We start from the raw sequence: 21041 nt of genomic DNA on the forward strand, positions 1-21041 counted from the left end.
GGTGTTATATATTCTATGGGTTTGGACAAATGTATAATGGCATATATCTACCATTACAGTATCATGCAAAGTAGTTTCACAGCTCTTCCCTCCATATATTCATCTCTCCACACCTCCTCTTGCCCTTCCTTGGCAGTGATCTTTAAAAAAAAAAAAAAAAAAAAAAAAAAAAAATATATATATATATATATATATATATATATAATTGATTTCAGAGAGGAAGGGAGAGGGAGAGAAAGAAACATCAATGATGAGAGAGAATCATTGAGGGGCTGCCTCCTGCACACCCCCCACTGGGGATCAAGCCGGTGACCCAGGCATGTGCCCATGACCGGAATCAAACCCGGCACCCTTCAGTCTGCAGGCCGATGCTCTATCTACTGAGCCAAACCAGCTAGGGCTGTCAGTGATATTTTTACTGACTCTATAGTTTGCCTTTTCCAGAATGTCATAGGGTTGGAATCATACAGTATGTAGTCTTGTCAGAATGGCTTCTTTCACTTAGTAATATGCATTTAAGTTTCTCCCATGTCTTTTTATGGCTTGGCAGCTCACTTCTTTTTCAGTGCTGAATAATATCCCATTGTCTTGGATTACTACCGTATATTATCCATTAGCCTACTGAAGGACATCCTGGTTACTTCCAAGTCTTGGCCATGGTGAATAAAGCTGCTATAAACATCGGTGTGCAGGTTTTTGTGTTCACCTCAGTTTTCAGCTTGTTGGGGTAAGTCCCGAGGAGTGCAATTGCTGGATCCTATGCTGAGAATATATTCAGTTTTCTAAGCAACTGCCAAACAGCCAGACTTCCAAAGTGGCTGCATCACTCGTCACTTTGCATTCGCAGCAGCCATGAACGGGAGTTCCCGCTGCTCCACACTCCTGTCAGCACTTGGTGTTGCCGTGCTCTGGATTTTGGCCTCCTAACGAGTGTGCAGTGGTCACTCGTTTTAATTTGCATTTTCCTGGTGACATGTAATGTGGAGCGTCTTTCCATGTGCTTATTTGCAATTTGTATGTTTTCCTTGGTGAGCTCTCTGTCTGATCGTCTTAGGCCCATTTTTAACCGGGTAGTTTATCTTCTTATTGTTCAGTTTTCAGAGTCATTTGCATATTTTGAATAGCTGTCCTTTATCAGTCCTTTTCTCCTAATCTGTCTTCTGACTCTTTTGAATTGTCTTTTGCTGCCAATGTCCCTTAGTGGATGGACGGATATACCTGCAGTGGAATATTATTCAGCCTTAAAAAGGAAGGAAATTCTATACATTCTATGACATGGATGAACCTTGAGGATATTATACTCACCAAAATAATCACAAAAAGACAAACGCTGAATGACTGCACTTGTATGAGGCACCTGGAGTAGTCAGATACATGGAGATAGAAAGTAGAATGGCCCTAGCTGGTCTGGCTCAGTGGAAAGAGCATTGGCCCTCGGACTGAAGGGTCTCGGGTTCGATTCCGGTCAAGGGCATGTACCTATGTTGCAGGCTCGATCCCCCGCCCTGGGCAGGGTGTGTGCGAAGGCAACCAATCGATGTGTCTCACTCACACCGATGTTTCTCTCTCTCTGTGTCTCTTTCCCTTCTACTCTCTCTAAAAATCAATAGAAAAATATTCTCAGGTGAGGATTTTTTAAAAAAAGAAAGAAAGTAGAATGGTCGTTGCCAGGGTTTGGGGGTGGGGGCAATGAGATGTATTTATGAATGGGCATGGAATTTCAGTTTTATAAGAAAAAAGGGTTCTGGAGGCAGGTGGTGGTGATGGCTGCACAACATGAACGCACTTAATGCCACTGAGCTGTACACTTAAAAATGGCTGGTAAACGTTGTGTTATGTGTTAACCGCAATTTAAAAACATGTCTCTGGGGTGTTGTAGTTGCCAAGGCTGGGGACTTCCATGCCGCCACTTAGAGAACTGTGCCTAGTGGTTCTGAAGGCCCAGAGCCCTGAGGCCCCAGCTTGCTCCCTGGCCTCTCAGTGGGGGTAGGGGATGGGGGGCGGAGGAGGGGTGGTCCTTACCTGCTTTCTTCTCCTCCTGTCAGATACCAAGGAGAGGGAAGCGTGCGATGTCCGAGCTCCCTCCCCATCTGATGAGGCAAGAGGAAAATGAGAGAGAATAGAAATGTGGGCTTTTAAAATATAGAAAAAGAATTAAAAGAACAATCGACAATCACACTCACTGTTCCAAGATTAAAAACATTCTTTAGAAACAGGGCTTTATTAGCCGACAGGCTCCTGCATCGTGTGGGAGGGGAGGGAGCGGGTCGCGGGTGCTCTCTGTAGGGGGCAAGCAGGTGAAATGATTATGAAATATGTCAAATAAATGGTCCTTTTTTCTTCCGAGGAGATAAGAAAAGGTAATTTGGTCTGTCAGTCGCACACACAGAAGACGTCATGGTCAGCTGCATTAATACTGAATACTTTGTCCAGAGTCACAGAGCTCAAAGAAATTACAGAATCTTTCTCCTGTGAATTCTGGCATGACTCTCAGCAGACCTTTCCCACCTGAATTCACAAGAGAGATTAATAATAAAGGCAGGGTCCACAGTGGGGCCCAGAGCCCGCGGGGTGTCCTAGGCAAGGTGGCTGAGCCCAGCTGCTTTTCTCTTGCACCCGGTCCCCCCCACCCAGCTCACCTCTCCAGCCCCACCCACCAATGCCCGCTTCCTGTGTCCTGGTTCAGCCCTACAGAATCCTAGCTGATTCCTGTGGGTCACCTGTACCGCCCAGCCTCCGTCTTTGCTCATGTTCGCCCTTACCTGCACTGTCAGTGCCCAACGGGCCCAGCCGGTTCCAGATCCCGCTCCCCCTCCTCTGGCTGCACCAGACCCCCATGCTCGCTTCCTCCCGCAGTTGTATGGGAACTGTGTCCCTGCCTTCTTTCCCCTGACCTCCCAGAGGAGAGACTCACCTAGCTGCCTCCTGGATGGGTCCAGGCCAGGGCCTAGCTCTTATAGGCGGAAGGGGTGAGTTCAGGAGAGCTCTGCAAATGTTCTCTTTTATAACCTAAAGCAAGAGTTCAGGGCTGTGTGACACCTCCTTTGCCCTTAGTACTGAGCGCTGCTCCTTGGACTGAGTTTCCACTCAGTGGATGCTCTTTTCGAGAGATGACAATTCAGTAATTGCTAAAGTTACGAAGTCAGTGGACAGGTGGGGAACACAGGGTGTGAGGCAGCGGAGATACCCTATTAGAGTATATGGTGGATACATGTCATTACACCCCCGAGAGCAAACCCTAATGTAAACTACAGACTTTGGCGACTGCGACGTGTCATAGTTGGTCTGTCCTTGGTTAAAAATGATGCACTCTGGCGCAGGAGGCGGGCTAGGAGGGAGGCTGTGCACCTATGGGGAAGGGGTACATGGGAAATCTCTGTACTTTTTTCTCAATTTTGTTGAGAATCTAATACTGCTTTAGAAAAATAAAGTCTTAAAAAGTGAGAAGAGCTCATGAGCTAGAATGCCCATACCTCTCTTGTCAAAGCTCCCTCGCTCAGCCACACACCACGGGATTAAAGTTGGTAGTGTATTTAACAGACAATGAGCATCGAGCAAGGTCACAAATACATGCTCAGATCACAAGACAAGACACTGAGCAGAAACCCGCAACCGTCGGCAGCCTTGTGACGCCTGCCCGGCCTGGATACGCATCTGACATCGCCCGCACATGCCGGTGGCCACCTCTCTGGCCCCTCTGCTCTGCACAGGACACCCCCTCCTAGAGGCGGGTCACCGCAGGCGGGAGAACGGTGCGGGTGTGCCTGTGTTTCTCATATATTAAAAAATCCGTGTGAGGATGTCACTGGCATCTTTTTGGCTGTAAGACCTGAGTGACACCATTTGAGAAACATTGTTTTGGTCCACCCCCCACCCCGCAAGCATTTAGTCCAACCCTCTAGTTATACAGATGGGGAAACTGAGGCCCAGATATGGAAAGGGACGCTTTTTTTTTTTTTAAATGTTTGGGGTTTTTTAAGTTACAGTTGACTTACAATATTATATTAGTTTTAGATCTACAACATAGTGATTAGACATTTATATAACTTAGGAAGTGATCACCCTGATAAATTTAGTATACATCTCACAGCATACATAATTATCACAATGCTATTGACTATATTCCCTTTGCTACTTTTTAAAATCTTTATTGTTGAGAGTATTACAGATGTGTCCCTTCCCCCCCCCTTACCCCCGCTCCACCTGGATCCCACCCTGTCCCAGGCCTTCACCACACTATTGTCTGTGTCCATAGGTAATGCATACATGCATATAAGTTCTTTGGTTAATCTCTTCCTGCCCCCGACCCCCTTCCCTCTGGGATTCATCAATCTGTTCCATGTTTCCATGCCTCTGGTTCTACTTTATTCATCAGTTTATTTTGTTCATTAGATTCCTTGTTCGTTTTTTTTTTAGACTCAATTGTTGATAGATATGTATTCATTGCCATTTTATTGTTCATATTTTTTATCTCTTTTTCTTCTTTTCTTTTTCTTCCCCTTCCCCTTCTCCTTCTCCTTCTAGAATATCCATCAACATCTCATGTAATACTAGTTTGGTGGTGATGAACTCCTTTAGCTTTTTCTTGTCTCTGAAGCTCTTTATCTGACCTTCAATTCTAAATGATGGCTTTGCTGGGGAAAGGGACTTTTGAAAGTGATTTCAACAGCCAGGACTTGTCAGAGAACCCTGGTCAGACATTTTGGATTTAGTGAGATGAGGAAGATAAGAAGGCCTGCAGGTGGCGCTGCTTCTAAGGGGCTCAGGAACACTTTGGTTCAATCTCCCTTGACCTTGGGTTTCTGATTAAGGGTGGAGACATTGCTTTTCTTGACTTCAGAGATTAAGGCTCTACAAAGTTGTTATTAGAGGAAAACTTTAAACAAATTAAATGTAGTTCATCCCCACTTAATGGTACATCTATGAAAAGTGGTACATCTATGAAAAACTGCTGCTATCAAAAGTGACAGCTATGTCAACCAGAAGTATGGTGGACTGATGGTGTAACAGATGCTGCAATTACTGGCCTCCCTGTACTCACGCCCTTTACCCTGAAATTTGTAGTCCCTTCCACTCTGACTCTGGGCTGGTCTTGTCACTTACTTTGACCAACAGAATGTCACGGAAGTGAGACACGTGGCACAGTGCCCCTCCCTCCTATCACCAGGTGATCACCAGCCACAAAACACGTGAATGAGCCCATTTCAGACTACCCAGCTGACCACAGATGCTTAAACAACCCCAATCAAGACCAGTTGAGCCTGCCCTGACCAGGAGAACTGTCCACTTGACACAGACTCACAAGCAATGATCAGTATTGCTCTCGACCATGAATTCTGAGTTGGATTATTGTTCAGCAATAGCGGATGGATTCACAGGTATTGTTGAGGGGCCAGGGAAATAGTGGGAAAAGCGGGATAAAAATGTGAAGGGACAGGATGATCACTACCACGTGAGCTGAAGCTAAGAGACAGAGCAGCAGACCTCGCCTACTGCACTGTGGAAAACACCGGGTGGAAACACACCGACATCTGGGTGGTACGAAGGGATGGATGAGGGTAACTATTTTTCCTCTTTTGCAAATTCCCTGGGATGGTCTTATGTGACTTTTATAGAAATGCCTTTTCATAAAACGAAGTGCAGGCTGGTCGCACTCAGGACGCTCATGCTGGAGGCGGCCAGGGCCCATGGACTCCACCCAAACCTGGGAGCCAGCACCAGAACAAGCCCCTGCTATGGTCAGAGACCAGCTATTGACCAAAGGCAAACAAATGTTTCTTCACACTTTGACCTCCCCCCTCAAATGAGCAGGAACCCCACCTTCAGCGTTGGTCAAGGTTACTCAGCTAAATAGCAGGGGGGCTGGGGTTAGGGGAGGGTGTCTGGCTGACCTCAGGAGAGCAGGCCAGAGCTTCTTGGGCACCTGGTCCTCAGCACCCAGCCAGCCGGAGGACCCAGGCCATGTGGGGGATAGTGAGGACACCTCTATCGCCCCCAGTGCCGCTCACATGGTATCAGAACCCCACCAGAAATGGCACTGGAGTTCAGTTCTAATAGCCAGCCCGCCTGCCCCCCTGGCCTCTTATACATATAAATTGGGCGTGATCCCTTTGGGAACTGTAATTGTATTCATGGAGATTGCGCCATCTAATTTGAATATAGCAAACTGTACTTGAGAGATATGGCAGCTCTGGTGGCTTCTCCTTGCCCTCCTCCTGTCCCCTTCACGGCCCCAGGCCCAGCCGAGGGCACACACCGGGCAGGGCCATCTCGGTTCTTTCTGTCTCCACTGAACAGAGAAAAGAACCCTGGGGCTGAAGTCAGTTGAAATCAACAAAACATCAGACCACAGTCTGCATTCCACCTTGTGTTACTTAAGCAAATGACATAACCTCTCTGAGCCTCCGTCTCCTCAGCTGTGAGTGACAAGAGGGTTGGTTCCTAGGGTTGTAGGAGAGCTGCACCCCAGGGAACACACGAAAGCACCCAGCACAGAGCCCTTCTCAGGGGGCAGCGACAGCCCCGGTGGCCTTGCTGCCCTTCCCCATCCTGCGCCACTCAGGGCAGATCCGAGCTGTGAGGAGCGCCAGCTACAGCTAGAACAGCAGAGGGACAGTGGGGTGTGGTGTGGGACTGGCAAAGAGCCTGGGCACCCTCCTGGGCACACTGCGTCTGTGGCTCTCTTGCTCCACTTATAAGGCTGTCCTGGTGGCTTGCTGAAACACTCCATGTGGCCATCTCCACCCTCTGCCTCTGCCCAGTGCTGAGTGTGTGTGTGTGTGTGTGTGTGTGTGTGTGTGCGCGCGCGCGCGCGCACACGCATAGGGTGGGGGCAGGGCAGCAAGGCCCCAGTCTAAGCTCTCAGATCCCCCACCTTTGGGCCCCTGCTCCCTCTGCTGAAGCTCCATCTCACCAGCACACAGAATACCAGGGAAGTAGGGCTTGGCTGATGGGCCGGTTCCTCTACAGCAGTGGTTCTCAACCTTCCTAATGCCGCGACCCTTTAATACAGTTCTTCATGTTGTGGTGACCCCCAATTTCATTGTTACAAATTGAACATCATTGAAGCATAGTGATTAATCACAAAAACAATATGTAATTATATTTGTGTTTTCCGATGGTCTTAGACGACCCCTGTGAAAGGGTCGTTTGACCCCCAAAGGGGTCGCGGCCCACAGGTTGAGAACCGCTGCTCTACAGACAACCTGGCTTTAGACCTAGGTCGCTCTAGATGACCGGGACAGAAGCACAAAACAGAACATCTGAGCCGGAGCAGTCCCATCTGTCTCACTTCACTGCTCCCGTACTGAGCGGTATCCTGAGTCCAGAACTCAGCTCCTGCCTCTGTCCTGGGCCCTTCTTTGCATCAGCAGCTTTGAACCTGGCAGCTGTCAGAAGACTCGCCCTTCTTAGCTCAAAGCAGGAAAGAGTGGCTGTAGGCAGGGGAGCCAGAGGGCAGACCAGGCCATTGGTCCCACCTGGCCCACCGGGGCACAGGTGCCCCACGAGGGACTTGGCTGGGACATCCCTCCACCCCCGGGGAGGGCATGCTGACAGGTCTCCTCCTGTCTCGGCCCCCTTGTGCCTTGGAAAGGATAAACTGTTTGGCCTTTGGACAAGATTATTTTTGAATGGAACAGGATTGTTATCACTTAATGGAAAATAATTATCCAATGCAAATTAGCTCAACTGTCTGGCTGGAAATAAAGAAGTGAATATTTTGGGCGGTTTCACTGCTGCGAAGGCAGGTATTTTAAGTACATGGGGGTAATGAGAATAGGCTGGCCTCTGCCCTGTGGCTGGGCAGTCTGGTTCAGCCTGTTGTCTGAATCAGGGCTTCTCCCAATGGGCCTGTAATGGAGGAGATGGCCGGGCAGAGCCAGAGGCCTGTGGGGGTGCTGAGTGTGGCGGGGACACATGAAACCCCCGCTCAGAGGTTCAGCCCCCAAGGAATTTATCCTGACAGACGCAGGTCCTAGCGAGCCAGAGGAAAGGAGAGAGAGCTGCTGATGTAAGTGTAATGTGGGAGGTCACTTCTGTCCTCCTCTTGCTGTGCCCTCCATCCACGCACTGCACCTTCCACCTCCCAGGACCCGGGCCCAAACTGGAGTCCTCCAGACTCCCTGCCAGTCACACCTACACACCCAGCTAACCACCAACTCCATCTGCTTTCCTAGGTTCTCCTGGGCTTTGTTCACTTCTTTCCAGCCCCACTGCATCAGTTACCTACTGCTGGGGCACTGCTGCCTAACAAACAGCCCCAAATCTCAGCTTACAGCCACAAGCAGTTCTTTCTCATGGCTCTGCTGCCCTGCTGGCCTCAGCTGGGCTGGCTCATGAGCGTGCAGGTAGGAGGGAAGCTCTGTTCCACGTCTCTCTTCCTCCAAGAACACGGGAGGACCGGACATGTTTTTCTGGTGATGGCAGACGCATAAGAAACATGTGAGGCCTCTTACAGTCAAGTCTCAAGTCTGGCATCCAGTTGCTTCTGCCTCATTTCATCGACCAAAGTCACAAGACCAAGTCCAGAGCCCAGGGCTAGGAGAGTACACCCCTCTGCGCTGAGGCCGCAGCCAGTTTGCACGGAGGGTACCGTGGGTGAAGGCTAGTGCTCTGGTCCTGACCATTTCCTGAGCATCCCCACCTCTGGTCTCACCCTCTTTGATCTATTCTCCACAGCGCAGTTTGTTCCTTCTAACATGCAGACCTGCCCATGTCATGGTGCAGCTTAAAATCCTCCCTTAGCATGGTGGTCTTATTTCCTTTTCTGAGAACAACTGGAATTCCATTGTAAAAGCTCTGTCTTTAACAATATACTAAGGGTCCTATGAAATGTGCCAGCTGTCACGGAGGCCCCTTTGGTTGAGTTGCCCTGGCTCTCCTGCTTCTAGGGGCTGTTTGTGCCTGTGTACAGCAGTGCACGGGAGATCTGCAACCTGCACAGGCCTGGGCGCCCAGGAAGCGCTCGGAGCTGGAGCAGCAGGACCGGGCTGCGGGAGGAAGGCCAAGTACAGCGCCAGGCTCATGGGAGGGACCGTTATGCTCTTCCAAAACCCAACCCCAAATCTACCCAGATGTAACCGCAGTAACCGCCCGTGCTTAATGAAATTGCATAGATAAGGGCTACTCAAAGCATGACCTGCAGGCCAGTGCCGGTCTGCAACTTCCCTGTCATACTTCCATGAAAGATCCAGGAGCCTGCAACCAGAATGTACACCACTGTCCAGGGCCAAGCACACAGTTCAGTTCAGCTGACTTTTTCTCATAGCGAGACTTTGTCGGGAGGAAGCGGTGTGCTCACTTCCTCTCTGGTGTGAGCTCCTTATCGCATGAGTAGTTTGTGGCCCTGCTCATGTCTCCTCTGCTCCTGGGACATGGACCTAAGGTTCCCAAGCATCTGTATGGCCCCCCAGAATATAATTACGAAGGTAGGGAGAAGACAGATGCAAACCCAGGAAACTTCTCTTCGTCAGAAAGAGTGGTTAAAAGCTTAGAAGCATAATGCATGTTTGTGATAGATTCAAACAAGACTGTCTCACAGCAAACCACTTAGAGATAAGCAAGAGGAACGGTGTGGCGTGTGTCCTTTTGATGAATATACAAGGACATATTCTTTATGAATATGCACACATTCCCAACCATCTATATGCACGTCTATAAAAATGGCAATTTAATTTTTATTAAAAAAATGGATCTTAGTGTGCATTAGTTCTGCAACGTTAATGCTTATTGTTCTGAAACAAAGCACAAAAATGTGCAAAGTTCTGAGGGACCACAGAGGACGAGGGACTGGTGCCCGAAGGAGGTGGCCCTGGTTGTGGCCCGAAAGTGGAGTCCTGACAGTGGTCCTGAGGGGGCTGCCCTGCCTGGGGGCCTGAGTTCTGTGCTGTCCGCTCACCCAGCCAGCTTCACTGAGCGGCTGCTGACCATGGCAGGGTTTCGCTGGGCAGAGAGGTGGGTGACAGCAATGCCAGTGGTAAGGGACGAGAGGTTAAGGAATGGGGGGGTGACCCCTCTGTGGCTCACCCCTCTCCCACATTATTGTCAAGCTCATGCACAGACCCACGTCCCCATGTCCTGATTCACAACACATCCTTCTTCCCTGTCTCCCTCCCAAAGCTTCCCCTGCCCCCGCCAGTGACCCCAAACCCACCCCTGCAGACCCTCCTGCACTGGGAATCAGAGTGGGCCCAGGGGGAGGGAGGGCTGGTGATTGGGGCCCCGGCTCATTATGAAAGCAAGTGCTGTACTTAAACATCAAGGAGAGAGTTGCATTAAGCTTGTGGTGCTTAGTGAGGAGAAATTAAGTTGTGAAAAGCTGAAGGGAGTTTGGGGGTTCCACTGTCCCCTCCCAATGAAGACAGGGGGAAGTGGGCAAACCCAGCTGGCATCCACTTCCACTTTGACAGCTAGTCTCGTAGAAAGGGGACCCTTTAAACACGGGAATTCACCTTGTGCTAATCTAGATAATAATAATAAAAAAACCCAACCAAAATACCCCACAGAAATTCAGAAGGAACTGCTGCTCATCTGTGCAAATACGCCAGGTGCCTATCTGCGTCTCATTCCAGTCCTACCTCTGAAATGACTGGCCTGTGCATCTCTCCGGGGGTACACCGGCCCCCCCCAAAGGCCTCCTCCCAGCTGCCCTGCAGTGAGCCCGAATGGCCTGCCCACCCCAGGCCAAGCCCAGTCACCTGCCAGGCTCCTTATGTGCTTGGTTCACATCACTAACCACCCACATTCCCCCTCCCTCTCAACCCTCCTCTCCTCTCTGGGTCTCTGTGTTGCTCTCTGTAAACTGGGGTAAGGGTTGGTGGTGGTGGTGGTGGTGGTGGGGTGTCCAGCAAACTAAAATAAGATGAGGAGAGTAACCTCCAAGTATCCTTCCCAATCTGATCTTAAAACACAAATAAGAAGAAAACAGAGCAGCTAAGGCCCCCTCTGGGTTCAAGGTGTAACCCACGATCTTGTCCTGAGATCCCCTCACCCCATCCCGGGACATTGTGTCTACCTTCTTAGGTGCCCCAAGTTTAAATGACCTATTGGTACCCCCTTCCCTACACACACACACACACACACACAGCCCAGCTCTCTAGTCTGTGCCTGGCCTTCCCATCTTTATCCCAAGAACTTGGGACCTTAGCCACATCATCTGAACTCTTGAGCTCCATATCCACCCCACTGCTCTCCCCCGCACTCCAGCTGACATGGCTGCCTGATCCCCTTGGAGGTCATTGACAACACAGGCCACCCTTAACCACCACACTAGGATTGTTCCTGGAAACAGCACAAGAGACAACTCCATCTGCAGCCCAATGCCCTCGCCCTGTCCCGCTACCTCCCCCACCACACTCCAGGCCCAGTCTGGCCAGTCTCTCCACCTGAATGCATCCTCCACTGGCCTAGAACACATCCTCTGAGCCTTTAGATGAGCATGTCTGAGATGCTCTTTCTCCCCCATTCATTTTGTGTTCACCTTTGAGCCTTATGTAAGAGACACCACCCGGCTCCACAGACTTTGTACCAGTCACCTGTGTATGTGCCATATTAACGTATAGCTTTGTAACACTGCATTTAAAAGTACTTAAAAAAAGACATATAACTTGCATAAAGTGCAGTTACAGCTCAATACGTTTTTCCATATTTATACATCCATGCATGAGTTTGAGATACAGATGGGACAAACTGAGGCACAAACTGAAAGGCTAAAAGACTCTTGTCAGTCTGTGTGCCTTGGGGAGAGGGTGCTACCTGTAGAAATTGGAGGCCAAAGAAAGTAGACACATGTCGAGCATCCTAGGTTGGGGTTAGGAGATCTCAGGATAAGGTTCTTGATCAAGATCAAGATCAGTGCATTTGTGCACAGGTGGGAGGCCATGCTGAATGTGCAGCTTTAAAACTTTTGATAGCTTAATGGCTTCTGTAGGCTCAGTTGAATTGGTCACTATCATTGGCTTTTCCGTTCTCCCACTGTCAAACATTTCCTATAGCTACCATTATAAAGAACCCTGGTTGGTGTTGATCAGTGGTTAGAGCATTGGCCCGCACACCAAAGGGTCATGGATTTGATTCATGGTCAAGGGCATATACTTGGGTTGCAGGTTTGCTCCCCAGCCCCAGCTGGGGCATGTGTGCGAGGCAACCAATTGATGTTTCTCTCTCTTCCTCCCTCCCTCCCTTACCCTCTTTCTAAAAAATCAATGGGAAAAAAAAATATCATCAGTTGAGAATTAACAACAACAAAAGGAATACTCAATGGACACCTTTGTAGGTAATTCTTCTAGGACATTGTTGGTTAGTTTTTAGGGTAAAGTCCTAGAAGTAAAGAATTGGCTAGAGGAGTAGCCCTTATAAGACTCTACACATAAGGCCAAAGAGCTGAAATAGAACTTGGATTAAGCTCAGGCTGCCATAACAAAATGCCACACACTGGGAGGCATAAGCAACAGACATTGATTTTGTCATCGTTCTGGAAGCTGGAAGCCACAAATCAAGGTGCTGGCAGGGTTGGATTCCTCTGAGGCCCTCTCCTTCTCTCCTTCTTCCTGCCTCTTCACAGGGTCCATTCCTCTGGACATGTACCCTATGGTGTCTCTTTGTCATAATCTCCTCTTCCATAAGGACACCAATCAGACTGCATTAGGCCCATCCTAGTGACCTCATGGTAACTCGATTATCTCCTTAAAGTCCTGATCTCCAAATATAGCCAAACCCTGAGGGGATTAGGACTGCAACGTGTGGAACTGGGGGGGAATACAGTTCAGCCCATAACAGAACTTTTTCTTAAAGGTTGGAAATGTCCCTTGGTGTCACTTGACTTGGTTGCGGTCTCCTTGGCTCCTTCCAAAGCTGAGATGGATTTTGGTGTGAAGATCTCTGTGTCTCTCAGCCTCACCTGTCTCCCTTCCTTCCTGTCTCTTATGGCATCACTGTTGACAGCTGCCAATCAACCTAAATTAGAAATTGTCAACCTTCAATGCTCATTGGAATTGCCTGAGAGCTTAAAACACTACCCTAGTGTTTGGGTCCCCACCTAACAGATTCTGATGTCATTGGTCTGGGGGTGCAGCCTGGGCAGGAGAAACCTTACAACTCTTCAGGTGGTTCCCTTTTTGGCCAAGGTGTGAACTTCTAGTCTCTGATCTCTCTTCTTTGCCTTTGCAAAGCATAAGACAGGGCACAGGGGCTGCTTAATTACCGTTTTCCAAAGTTAATTAAAGTTCCATATTCTAAAGCCTGTTTTTAACTCCCCTAAACAAGTTTATTTTAAAGTGTGGCGGTAATTTGGCTCTTTTGTTAAAATTAAGTCCTTAAAATAAAAATTAAAAGACAAAATGGAAAACCACAGGGCATAGAAAATCCACCCTGGGTTTAATAGAGTCTCTTAAATTGGGGACTGGAGTTGCGGGTGGGGGAGTTTGCTATACATTGTGGTCCCTGAGGCTTATGTTCTGTGTAAGCTTTTAACAGAAGAGGATAAAAACTAATTTTCATGAGAGCCCTGCTTCTGTGGTCGGGTGATTAGGACACTGTTGGGTTAAGTTCGGGCTCCTCCAAGTTTTGTGCCACAACTTCCAGTATTTGAAACAAAACTTTAAAAGATCCTGCACACGGGTGTACCTCACAGACACACTGAGCCACAGACACCAGAGACACGAGAGTCCTTACTGGATGATCCCATTTACATGATGCTCAAGTTCAGGTGAAACTGCCCTACAGTGACAGCCTCCGAAATGGTGGCCTCCGACGTGTGTTTGTTTGTTGGAGAGTGAGGTCCTGAATAAATATTTTCCTGGGGCCTTGGTGATGGACAGAGAGGGACTCATGGCTCAGGTTCTGGGGAAGATGTCTGTGATACTGGATCCTCTTCAAACCAGGGCTTTCACGGGTGGTCCAGGGCCACCCTGGGCAGGATGGAGTCAGGGCCCCCGACCCTGGGCCCTGGCGGCGTCTGGCCTCTGCTCGCTCTCTCCACGCCTCCACACTGCTTCTCTACCTTCAGCCTTACACCTGGCACAAAATGTCACCTGTGCACGTGCTGTCCTTCCTGCTGAGATTGCCCTCTCAGTCTTGTTCACCTGGAGTTGGGCCATCCTTCACATCGCAGCGGGGGAGTATTTGCCTCCAGGGATGGCCTTACTCACCCCCTCCACTTGTCATTACTTGTTCAGGCATCTGTGCTTGCCCACAGGCGGGTGCTCTTTTGGGGACAGTAGTGTTTATTTGTAATACTGGATGCAGTGCTGTGCAACGGAAAGGGGCTTAAACATGGTGCTTGTCACTGAATCCTGTTAGTTTAGGATGGAAAGGGGAGCGTAGACAAGCGTCTTTTGTTACAGCCATCCATTTATTCGTAACAGTATTTGATGGCAAGGCTTGTGATTCTAATGACTCTTGGAGAAAGACTCTACTTCAGTGGTTCTCAACCTTCTGGCCCTTTAAGTACAGTTCCTCATGTTGTGATCCAACCATAAAATTATTTTCTTTGCTACTTCATAACTGTAATGTTGCTACTGTTGTGAATCGTAATGTAAATATCTGATATGCAGGATGGTCTTAGGCGACCCCTGTGAAAGGGTCGTTCAACTGCCAAAGGGGTCGCGACCCACAGGTTGAGAACCGCTGCTCTACTTAGTGGGTTGGGATCTACCGACACAGGTGTGGGCTGTCCCCAGCTCCAGAGCGGGCAGCAGAATGGCTTTTTTTTTTTTTTTATGTTCAATTTTTTTTTTTTTTTTTTTTTTTTTTTTTATTTTTATTTTTTTTTTATTTTTATTTAAGGTATTACAAATGTGTCCTCATCCCCCCCCCATTAACCCCCAACCTCCCCCCCCACAGCAGAATGGCTTTAGAAAAGAGAGGGACAAGACTTGACAGTGGGGTGGGCAGTGCTAGAGGGATGGAGGGAAGAAGGAGAGTGGGCAGAGGGGACTGCAAGGATGGCGGGGAGCTGTGCTCTGTGAAAGGTAACACCTCCCCTAGCCCCCAAATCTCACTGAGGTTCCCCACGTTCATGAAATGTTTAACGGGAGCGTATCTGTGTGTGTGTGTGTGTGAGTGTGAATATGTATATATGTATATGTGCCTGTGTGTATGTGTGGGTATGTGTGTGTGCATGTGAGAGTGCAATGTGTGCATGTGGGGATATGTGTGTGTGCATGTGGGTGATGTGAACATGTGTGACAGTGTGCATGTGTGTACGTGTGTGTGTATTGAGAAAACATCTATATTTCCTGCCTGGACTGTTTCAGGAGGGAGACTGAGGAAGTCAACCTTCAATCTCTCAGTAAACACGGAAAGCACAGACCATGGGGTGGGCTCCATGGGGAGCCAAATCTGAGGGGCCAGTAGTCCCCACCTGAGATCTGAGTCACACATTTACAGGCCCCCATCTCAGGGATAGTCACTAGTTTCATCAAGGGAGCCAATCTTGGTTGCCAGGCACTGCCTACCTGGAACCAGTGTTGAGGAGTGAAGTTTCTGAGACTCCAAGGGAAGGGTGATCATGATTGATTAGCAATGTCTGCCCTGGGCTCCACCTGGAACGGTGGCAGCATGCACACCACATGTCTGCCATCTCTGTCCTCCTACTGTGGGCCAAGCAAAGTGCCTGGCCACTGAGGGGCTCCCAGTCTTCTGGGGGAGACTGAGACTATAGATAGACAACTGAGAGTAGCCTGACAAGATGATGTGGCTAAGGTGGCCAACCTTCCCTCTGCTCCAGACAAGGAGGTCCACAGAGGTGGGGGGCCTGGAGCAGAGGGAAGGTTTCCTCATGGAGTCTCTGGTCAGGCTGACAGGGTTGGGGGAAGAAAAGGAAGAAGGGAACTTCCAGCAAGAGACAGATCCGCAAATTCTCACAGGAGTGACAATGTGGGCATGTCTGGCGGGTGGGACGAGGAAGGGGTGACTGGTGGGGAGGGCCAAGTGCTGTCCCTAGGAAGGTAGTCTGTAACAGGGTCCCCTCAGCCAGGTACAAAGGAGGCAGGGCTCTGCCCAGCAGACACCGGCAGACGGAGCTTGGGCACCCAGCACATCCCTCCCAGACTGAGGGGGCTTTCTCCGCTGCTGTTCTGAGCACAGACTGTGGGAACCTGAGTGCTCCCGCTGTTGTGTATGTTGTGAGCTGCTGCAGGTGCAGGACCAAAGGCCACAGATAATTTGCATGGGATGGAGAACACATTTTCAGTTTCCCCCCGTCACAAATTGCAAATTTCACTTTTACAGCCCTTCTTCCCCCATCATAACCACATGGGTTTCTCCACAGCACCTCAGAAGCCTGCTGTCAGAGACGCCCCAGCCTTCCTCCGGGGTGTTTCTGCTTCTCCAGCCTCCAGAGCTCTGAAAAGCTCAACCCCCAGTCATTGATGTCCCTGCCTCACACCTCCTCCAAAGTCTGTCCCCACCCAGGGAGGCAGGAGCCTGAGTGTCAGCCTGGCTCTGCCCCAGGGAGGTGTCTCCTCTGATCCCTGCCCCTGGCTCCATCCCATGCCAATTATCTGCTCCTCTCTCTGGGCCTCAGGTTCCCCACTTGTACCATAGAGGGTTCTAGACTTAATAAATTCTGAAGGTCTCCAAGTTGTAGATTGTCTGATCTTTTTTTTTTTTTTTTTTTTAATGTTTTTATTGATTTTAGAGAATGGAGAGGGAGAGAGATAGGAACATCAATGATGAGAGAGAATCACTGATCGGCCGCCTCCTGCACACCCCACAATGGGGAGCAAGCCCACAGCCCAGGCATGTGCCCTGACTGGTAATCGAACCTCGACCTCCAAGACTGTCTGACCTTGACAGTTCCTTTGTCCTAGGAACTGTTTCTGCCTCGGTTTCTTTCATAGCAAGTGTTGGGCCTTGGGCTGGCCCCTGATGGTCTGGGAACCTGAGGTCTTCCAGGGGTCTCCTCCCCTTCCCGGGACCTGCTACTACTCCCCATTTTCTTTCCAGTTTTCTCCCCGTCCCCAGGTCTGGTTCCTGTGTCTGTGGGTCCATTTGCTCACTGGCTCCTGATGATCACTGCGGGGAGGTGTTGCTTCTAAGGGGCTCATGCTAGCAGGGCTGCCGCGGGGAGGTCTCCTCTGCCCCCTGCACCTGGCTCCAGGCCACAGCCCAGCTTGTTGGCCACAGCTTCTTGCAAATAGCTGCCATCTGAGCAGACTCAATATTTAAACACTAAATGCATTTCTCACTCACTCCTAATGTGTTAAAGTTTTCCGAGAAGTTATTTTCTGTTGACAAAGTGTGGCAGAGACAGGGGAGAAGGGCTGAGGTAGAGGACCCCAAAGCCCTAGACCTGGCTCTTCCTCTGACTTGAGATTTGGCCATGGGCAAGACTTTTCCTCATTCTTAAAAAATAAAATAAAATAAATGTATTGATTTCAGAGAGAAAGGGAGAGATAAAAACGTCAGTGATGAGAATCATTGATCAGCTACCTTCTGTACACCCCCCACTGGGGACTGAGTCTGCAACCTGGGCATGTTCAGGCACCGATCGGGAATTGAACCGTGACCTCCTGGTTCATAGGTCAACACTCAACCACTGAGCCACGCCACCTTTTCCTCATTTTTGACCTCAGTTTCCCCATCTGTGAAATGGGGTGCAACAGGGTGAGCCAGAGTGTAGTAGACAATCTTTTAGGTCCTTTTTGCAGTTCTGACATCCACCAGAACTTCAAGGATCCTGCTATGGCCCAGAGGCCCCCCCCCCTCCGTCCCCCCTTTTGCAAGATGGGGCTGTGGGCAGAGCCTGGCTTGCTGATAGGATGGGAAGGCTGGTGAGAAGACAAGGATCCTGGAACACAGACAGGTAGGTTTCAGAGGCTGAGCCTGTGGTGGTGGCAGGGGAATCCAGAGTGACCCAGGAGGCCAAGGTTAAGTGAAGCAATGAAACCAGAAAACTCCCCTGACTAGCCAAGTGCAGGAGGGCTGCCATGCAAATCGCCAGGAAGAGATGATTAATTGGGTGTAGGCAAAACAGAAGAGAGGTGCCTGGTGACCCATGACCTGTGGATGATGGACCGATGGTGGATCCCCTGGGCCCCCTGAGGCATGGAGGATGAGGTGGGTGTGAAAGGAGGCCGAGGCGGAGTAGCTCCCCTCCCAGAAGACTACCAGGCGAGGCTGGCTGCCAGGGAGCGGGGCTGGTGGAGGAGGGTGAGAAAGGCACAGATGGTTTCCATTTCAGAGAGGTTCCGTGTTCTGCCCCAACCTCTGACGCCTCACTTGGGGGAAGGAGGGGTGCGGAGAAGCGGAAGCAGGGACTTTTCTGAGCAACATTTCTAGTATCTAGAGCTACCAGAATCCATGGGCCCTCTGGGAGGCTTCCTTCCAGTCCCTGGCCCCCGTCTCAGTAGATGCTTGAATCTCCACGGCTCTGGTAGCTCACCCTCTGGGACCAGAGCTCACTGTGTCCCTGGCCTATTCCACTGTCGGAAACTCTGGTCAGGAAGGCTTCTCGGCACCAAGCCAGTCTCCTCCCCAGCTGCATGGGCATGTGGTACAGCATTCCCCGGATGTTCAGCCTGGTTCTGGTCTGTGGAGAATTTTATGTAGGACGCAGGAATAAATAATGTAAACTTATTACCAAGGTGCAAAAGTTACTCGGCAGGCCTGGTACCTTGTTCTAGGGATTAGGATTTTGTCAAAGTTTCTGACTCCAGTTTCCATCTTTGAGATAAAGACTATTGTGATGGTTAATTTTATGTCAAATGAGCTAGGCTATGGCTCCCAGCTGTGCAGCCAAACCCTAGATGTTGCAGGAGAGGTATTTTGTAGATGGGAACGAATCAGTTGACTTTAGTAAAGATTATCCTCCACAATGTGGAACTCATCCAATTAGCTGAAGGCCTCAAAGGCAAAAACTGGGGAATCCTGCTTCAAAATGATAAAATACTGCCTGCGTTTCCAGCCTGCTGGCCTGCCCTATGTATTTTGTTTTGAACTTGCCAGCTCCACAATTGTGTGAGCTTATATCTTTGTTGTAGAGCTGAATGGGGATTGCACCTGTCTTGCCCACTAAAGAAAGCAAAAGCTCCCCAAGGGCAGGGTGCCCTGGATGCCAGGGCAGGACCAGGGCACGGGGTGGAGCTGTGAACCAAGGGTTCTTTATGGTGGCTTCCCTTCTGGCTGCTTACTGTGAGGGCCTAATTGCTGACCTGGACATGCCTGGCAGAGCCGAGCACTGAGCCACACAGGGCGGGCGACTGCTTCCAATTTCAGAATGAAGAAACAGGCCCAGAGAGGTGGTCAGAGGTCATCGGGGCTCAAAATGGCACGTCCTTGTGATGGCATCTGATCAGCAATGAGTTTATATTGGTCTGTTGGGTGCAAGAGGTGGAGTTATGTTTGGTAGACATACTCAGGAGGACGTATGTGGAAATCTGTAAGGGCTGTTCACTGGGGTACATAGGCCTGAACTCTGAGATGAGAAGTTAAGCAGATTACAGCGATGGTCTGTTTTTCCCCCACAGGAAATCCTTCCTTTGCATGTGTACCCACCTCCTCTCCTCACAGGGCATTTCTCATGTGAATAGGAGATAGGAGACTCCTGGTCTCCAACCCGCTCTGGGTCCCCAGCACTGTTCTAGTGACCCCCCGAGACTCCCCTTTCCCCTTCCTTCTGGTGGCCCTTCCATACCTCCCCACGCCTGTCACCCCCATTCCCTTATTCTCAGAAAAGCTCATCCATCAAAAGGGAGACACTGAGGATAACATTTCCCATCTCGCTCACCAGTCTTCAACTCCTTTCATGCATCCCTCTGGACCCATCCATTCCCTCCTTGAGTGCCATTAAGTGAGTTTTCTTTAGTTCTCCATCATCCGCTCCACTTTCAGCACTTTCCTATCAACAGTGACCTGACTCTGCCAGTCCTCTGTCAACATTTCATAGCCAAGGGTCTACAAAGAGACATACTAGAACATTTTCTCTTCTTCCCTGTTTAGAAAGAGACACATTCTCTCCTCTTGGCTGCTCATTCCCTCCAATACCATGGCACTAGTTTGGTTAAAAAAAAAAAAAAAAAAGTCTCCAAGAAGCTGCATGCTCCCAAATCTGACAGATGCTTTCTGTTCATATGTATGTTTGCCCAATGTTTATTTCACAAAGGAATTGAGGTATAAGGATATATGCAAGATCAGAAATTAGGAATAATTACAATAGTCTTAAGCAACGTATAAACCAGAATGGAAATTCAGAGAGAACAATAACAGAGAAAATACTGCATTACCCCAATAAAGGCTCAGAGAATTAAAACAAGTGCAACTTGGTAGAAGCAATTCTTTTTACAGCTTTTGGGGTGTGTAGTAGGTTGCACAGTGTTCCCTCAAAAGTTATATCCAAGTCTTAATCTCTGGTACCAGTGACTATGAACTTATTTGGATATAGGGTCTTTGCAGATGTAAATAAGGATCTTGGGATCAGACCATCCTGGATTTAGGGTGGGCCCTAGAGCCAAGACATAGAGAGAAGATGGAGGCAGAGATTGAAGTTATGCATCTACAAGCCCAAAAGGCCAAGACCTGCCACCAGCCACCAGCCACGGGAATCTAGGAGAGGCAAGAATGAATCCTCCTTCACGTCAGGAAGGAAACAACTCTGCCAACACCTTGATTTTGGACTTTTGGCCTCCAGAGCTGTAAGAACACATTGCTGTTATTTTAAGCCCTCTGGTTTGTAGTGACTTGTTACCATGGCTTCAGGAAACAAATATGGGGCACATCCTTGCTGTTTCATAGCCTTTACTGACAGGGTTCCTTGTTCTTGAAGGGCTGTTCCACTTCTGTTAACCTGGAAAACACTCTGTTACAAAGACCCACGGGAAGTCCTGGCCAGGAGAGGTCCTGCCTACCCCTCTCAACTCCTCCAGCCACTGCTCCACTGTATGGCAAGGTCTTCATTTTTGTGTTTGTCTCTTCAATTGCTTGTTAGCCCCTGAGGCTTGAGATTTCTCTTAAAGTCAACCTCAAGCAAGAAGACTACCAGCATAAAAAAGGTCCATGGCAAATATTTGTTGGTTAGAAGGCAATAAGAATATCCAAGAGGG

At 49.4% G+C, this 21041-nt stretch overlaps 1 long non-coding RNA gene across 1 annotated transcript; it reads right to left on the bottom strand.

Annotated features, from left to right (window-relative positions):
• Positions 1 to 2020: 2020 nt before the first annotated feature.
• LOC118666888 lies at positions 2021 to 3011 on the bottom strand. Its single transcript, XR_004971094.1, has 3 exons — positions 2915 to 3011; positions 2184 to 2280; positions 2021 to 2090 (listed from the first exon to the last, which is right to left on the bottom strand). It is a non-coding gene; the product is annotated as an uncharacterized LOC118666888 (long non-coding RNA).
• Between the last annotated feature and the right edge of the window lie 18030 nt (positions 3012 to 21041).

This window comes from Myotis myotis, unplaced genomic scaffold, assembly GCF_014108235.1.
Source record: "Myotis myotis isolate mMyoMyo1 unplaced genomic scaffold, mMyoMyo1.p scaffold_m19_p_12, whole genome shotgun sequence".
NCBI classification, from domain to species: domain Eukaryota; kingdom Metazoa; phylum Chordata; class Mammalia; order Chiroptera; family Vespertilionidae; genus Myotis; species Myotis myotis.